The sequence below is a fragment of the Coffea eugenioides genome, chromosome 3 (assembly GCF_003713205.1).
Source record: "Coffea eugenioides isolate CCC68of chromosome 3, Ceug_1.0, whole genome shotgun sequence".
Lineage (NCBI taxonomy): Eukaryota > Viridiplantae > Streptophyta > Magnoliopsida > Gentianales > Rubiaceae > Coffea > Coffea eugenioides.
Window position 1 is genome coordinate 42,630,188 of NC_040037.1, and position 6,186 is coordinate 42,636,373.

A 6,186-nucleotide genomic window follows, 5' to 3' on the forward strand; every position below is an offset into this window, starting at 1 on the left:
CTCATGAGTAGCTAAATTTCTATATCTAGGGAGTAGATGAAACTTATGACCAAGTGATATGAATTGAATGTGATTTACACTTGTTGTATCTTGTATTAACTTGTCTACTTGTGCATGCTTGATTACTTGTTGTTGTTTGATCACCAATAGCAGGTTATTAGTTGTATTACTCATTGAGAAATGATAAAAATAATGGAATAACATGAGTAGAGCTTGAATTGTAAGTTCATGAGAATAGACATATATTCAAGTGGATGAAATCTACATTTCATGCATGAACAAGAACAGAGTTAGTTATTTACCAAAAGATTAGGAAAAACTAAACTGTTCTAAGACTATTATTATCATGAGAATGAGGTTTTGATAATTTTGGAAATGAATCCCTGGTTAAACAAGAGTAGTAACAAGTGTTAAATTCAATCATTTGGATCTTTTGTGTTATAAGTGGAATCTACAGAAAACGAAGCAAACGGGTGAACTCTTCAAGATTTTGCTTTACCGGGGACACAAGGATTTCAAACAAGCATAGCAAGGCTTACTGTAAATGCTAACAATTTTGAGATTAAACTATCACTTATCGAAATGGTTCAACAATCTCAATTTGGAGGTAATGCAGTAGAAGATCATAATTCACACTTAGCTACATTCTTGAAAATATGTGATACCATTAAAATGAATGGAGTAAGTGATGATGCTATAAGGTTAAGGTTGTTCCCATTTTCTTTAAGAGACAAGGCAAAAATCTGGTTGCACTCTCATGCTCTTAACACTTTTTTCACATGGGATGATTTATCAAGAGTATTTTTGAATAAATATTTTTCATCGGGTAAAACTGCTAAGTTAAGAATGGATATTATTAGTTTTAGTCAACTAGAGAGTGAATCATTATATGAGACATGGGAAAGGTTTAGAGATTTGCTTTGGAAATGTCCACATCATGGACTACTCGATTGGTTAATCATACAAACCTTCTCTAATGGTTTATTTTTTTCCACTAAAACTATGATTGATGCAACTGCAGGTGGAGCTTTACTGGGTAAATCACCCCAAGAAACTCATAATTTGATAGAAGAAATGGCCGCAAATAACTACCAATGGGCCAATGAAAGAAGTAATCCGAGACGCCACGCAGATATGATGGAAATGGACACTCTCAACATATTGAGTGCTCAAATGAATAATGTGGTGAAGTTACTCAATAGGCAAGCCGTAATTGGTCCAAGTTCATCTAATGCACATGTGGCTTATGGTTTAATATGTGGAGGTGAACATGATACTAATGAATGTGCTGATTTTGAGCAGGTACAATTTGTCAACAATTATAATCAAAATGCTCAAAATAACCCCTACTCGAACACCTATAATTCGGGGTGGAGAAATCATCCAAATTTTGGATAGAAAGATCAAGGCAATCAACCAAGACCAGCCAATCCGTCAGGATTTCAACCACGGCAACCACAAACAGAAACTAAACCGGGATGGGAGATTGCTGTGGAAAATCTTGCTAAGGTTACTTCGGATAGATTCGAGCAAGTTGAGGGGCGGCTGGACCAATTGGCTGGGATGTATAGAAATTTGGATATTCAAATTGGTCAAATTGCCAACTCGATTAACAATAGAAACCCTGGAGAATTGCCAAGTAAAATCGACGTCAACCCGAGAGAACATGTCAATGCTATCACTCTTAGAAGTGGTAGAATATTTGAGGGACCTCATGTTGGCAATTCAAGTGGTGAAAAAGATAAGGAGCAAGCATATGAAGGAGTAAAACCAAGCCAAAATGATAATGTTGTTATTAATATTGATGTACCTCTTCCTAATTTAAATTCTGATGTGATTCCTTTTCCTCACAGGTTGAAGAAAGATGGACAGGTTTGGGAGTTTGAAAAGTTCCTGAAAATTTTTAAACAATTGCACATTAACATTCCTTTCATTGATACTATTACACAAATTCCCTCTTATGCACGTTTCTTGAAAGATATCACATCAAGAAAGAGGAAAATTGTAGATAATGAGATGATAGCATTAACGGAAGAGTGTAGTGCATTAATTAAGAACAAACTCCCTCCTAAATTAAAAGATCCGGGAAGTTTTTCTATTCCTTGCACTATTGGTCAATTGCATTTTTCTAATGCTTTATGTGATTTAGGTGCAAGTGTGTCACTTATGCCGTTATCGGTTGCCCGGAGGTTGAAACTTCAAGAGCCAAAAGCTACCAATATCAAATTGCAATTGGCGGATCGATTAATCACACATCCAATTGGTATTTTAAAAAAATGTGCTCATAAGGGTAAGACAATCTATCATACCTGTGGATTTTGTTGTCTTAGATATTGAGGAAGATGTGAGAATGCCAATTATTCTAGGACGACCATTTTTAGCCACTGCACGAACTATAATTGATGTGAAAAAAGTTAAGCTTATATTACGCATTAATGGTGAGGAATTGGAATTCAATTTGGCTAATAAAGAAGGGAATATAGAGCCTATTGCTCTTGTTTCTAATATGCCATGTGATGAAAGATTAACCAAGAAAGGAACCAAGAAGTTAAATCTATAAATGTCCTTGGTAATAACTTTCATGGTGCAGGAGTAGGGAAAGAGAAGATAAGGACGAAAGTTGGCTTGATAAAGTCACCATTCCATGAAGAAAGTGAAAAAAAGTTAAGCCAACTCGAAAAAGACAAGCAAACTCCACTCCAAGGTGAAGTCGAGCCTATATATGACAAGTCTAATACTCCTCCTTGGCATTTGAGGAAATTGGACTTTGGAGATCACTGTATGGCTCACCATAGAGTGGATTGGCTCGAGAGTTTCGACCCGTGGGGAAAAAATCGCTCCCTAATGTTCTAAATGAGCCAAATCATTTGAGTCAAGCCAACGACTATAAACAAAAGCGCTAATTGGGAGGTAACCCAATGATTTCTTTTGTTTTAATGTGTCTTAATTATTGGGTGTGATTTTTTATGTTTTAATGGTTTGTAGGGGGGCTATTGGAGGATGAACGTCTATCTTGGAGGTGCACTTGAAAAACGATCGTAAAAGGGAGGTTTTCCTATTGAATTTTGTTTTAAGTGTCTAAATTTTCAGTTCATATATCCAATGTTGCACTTACATTATATTCAAGTGAGTTTCAGTGATAACATGTTTGTATATGCTCATTGACTCATTTGATGTGCATTTTATGCCTAAAGGACCATTTTAGTGTAAAAGTGTTAAAATGATCAAAGAACCTCAACCCTCAATTTGCAATGTAGATGTGTTTAGAGAGTTTGGATTTAGTGTTTAGGGTATATTACACTTGCGTGGGGTGTTGAAAGTGCTAAAAAGTTCATCCCAAATGTAAGTTGGAATTTGCCAAAAAAGAGGATAAAAATTGAAAAATTGCAGTTTTTGCAATTAATGCAAAAAATGGTCGATTCAAGCTTGGATCCTAGGTTGTTCACTAGGATCCGAGGGCTCGTCTGATCATCTGGTGAAATGGATCCGAGCCCATCGGATCCGAGGCTTGATCGCATAGACCCGAGTTCGGATCGGTTCGCGATAAGAGCAGAACCTTCGGTTCTGTATTTTTCCAACTCTCTTCTCTTCTTCTTCACCGAAACTCTAGCTTCTTCCTCAAATCCTCCATTTTTTTCATAAACATTCCAATTTTTCACCACAAAGACCTCCCCTAACCTTTTGTGATCATTAACCCCAATTTATTTCGCATTAGAACATCATCAAAGAAGGTTTTGATCTTCAAAAGAGGAATTAGGGCCGAACTGAATTCCTTCAATTTGAGGACGAATTTGGACTGTTTTCTTCCTAATTTTGGCAACTTTATCATCCTCTATTATCACTCTACACATCTGAGGTAAGAATTTTCAGTTTTTTTTTTGAAATTTTACATTTCCTAATTCTTAATTTTTTTCATTTTTTTTATATATTTGGAAAATGCATAGTTGTTAAGATTTCTTGTTAAATTTGTGCTACATTGTGCTAAAACATGAAATTAGAACTATCTTTATGCTTAGAATTGAGAAATTTGTTAACATGGTGATATTTTTGTAAAAATTTCTCAATTATTAAGTTAAAGCACATTGAACCTTTTGCTTGCAAAATTTTTTTTTGTTTCTTTGAAATAATTTGCACTTATTTTGAAGAAATGGAGCTCAATTGTATGTAATTTGGTGATAATTTGTATTTAGTATAATAGAGTGTTATGTATTTCGTTGGGGAATTTGCTAGACGTTGAGAATTGTTTAATTTAAGAATGTTTTTAGTTGTGCATATGGTGATGTTGTTTTAAAATGATATTAAGGTTTAAATCTGTAGCACATTGCCTTGGATAGTGCGTTTGATCTTGTTTTTTATATAGGCACCATGGCTCACATAAGACAGGCTTGTGTTCGGACTCCTTCACCTTTTTTCAAATGAAGAGCATACTCCTTCAATATCTGAGGAGTTACCAGTGGAAGAATCTCCCCCACCCGAGTCGCCGCCCCATTCACGACGAAAGAGAGCATCCACTAGTCGCGAGGAGCCACCTCCGGACTATGATACCATGTGATTCACTTCGTTAGAAAATCAACAATGGTACGAGGTCGGATTAGACAAAGAGATCATAATTGAAAAGCACTTGGCACCGGAGGTGGATGACCACTATAAGTTTTTCACAACATTTAAGCGACTTGGATGGGAGAACATACTCAAATTGCCAAAGCATTATTATCCCAATTTGGTGCGCGAATTTTATGCCAAAGTGGAAGGAAAGCAAGGCCACGGTGGTAATCTAATTGTCTCCTGGGTTAGAGGATAGCGGATTGCCATCAATCGCGGGACAATTCAGAGATCTTTCCAAATCAAGGATTCAGGGAAGGATGTCAAATTGACCAAATAATTCAAGGCGCGTGATCCATGGCAAGTAGGAGAAGCCGTATTACGTCTTAAGGGTCGATACCGTGAAAGAGGAAGTTCGAAGAAGCTCCTTGTTTATGCAGATTCTTTTGAGCCTAGGTACCACCTTATTTTTTATCTCTTTGCTTTTAATGTGGTACCTAAGAGGAGTGGCAAAAGGGAAGTATGAAATAGCGACCTATATTTTTTGGATAAGATGATGCATGGAATAGGTCAGCAGTTGACAGGGATCCCTCTCACCAGCATTATTATTAGCTACATGCGTACTACAGCACGCATGAGAGCTGATGAAACTTGCTTCCGATTTCCTCGCTTCCTCTCTCTTCTGTTTGAGAAGCTCGAGGTTCCATTGGGTGCAGAGAGAGCCCTTACTACCAAGGCAGTCGATGAGGTAAATGTTGCATTATTAAGATCCTTGGGTATCCCTACAGACTTTGGAGCTTCTTTGGTTCGGGATGTTGGAGAAGCTTCAACCTCCGCTCAGCCCCCACCTCATCCTCAACCAGAACAGGAAGCTCAAGAAACAGAGGCACAGCAGATTCTACCTCCTCCCATTCCACGACCATCACCTCCTCCGTGATCCAAGTGGTAAGAAATCCTCAACGCTATCTATTGTATGGAGACAAGGGTCATGGAGCGCATTGATCAGCAGGAGCGACAGATGACGGAGCAACTCGAGAGGCATGATCGACGTCTTAGGGTGTTGGAGGACCATTTCCACATCCGCCGTTCGCCTACACCAATTCCTGAGCCAAGAGATGACGAGCATGAAGCTCGTGTGGAGGGTAGAAGAGAAGATGCTACGGAACTTGGCAGCCCCTCCACTTAATTTGCTTTGTTTAATCTTTTTATTTAATTTTTACTTTTTCTTTGTTATCTGGTGTTAACTTTTTATTATATTTTTTTTCTTACATTAACGCTTTTGGGATCATCTCACCTCCCTATGACTATGTATCTTTCCCCCTCATGCAGAATAGTAGCTTTTGGGATGATATGGATGTTTGTGATGTTTGTGATTTCAAATTGCATCACCATTTCTTCATAAGGGGAGTACTAGTTTCTTTTCCTTTCTTTCGCAATGAGAACATTGTGAATTTTAAGTGTGGGGGAGGGTATTTTGTGTTTTGATTACCTTATGCCTTGATTGTGGTCTTGAAGTGCATGTTTTCAATTCATTGTTGTTTAGAAATGTTGGAATTATATTTGGAAATATTGTTATGTGGATAATTTTCTTGAAATTGGAAATGTTGACAGGGAGTTTTGTCCATTTATAAGGGGAAACTCTGT

The 6,186-nt window shown here is 37.4% G+C and overlaps 1 non-coding gene across 1 annotated transcript; it reads right to left on the reverse strand.

The window, feature by feature from the left end:
• Window positions 1-837: 837 nt before the first annotated feature.
• Window positions 838-944, reverse strand: LOC113767199. The gene has a single exon (XR_003467918.1). It is a non-coding gene; the product is annotated as a small nucleolar RNA R71 (small nucleolar RNA).
• Between the last annotated feature and the right edge of the window lie 5,242 nt (window positions 945-6,186).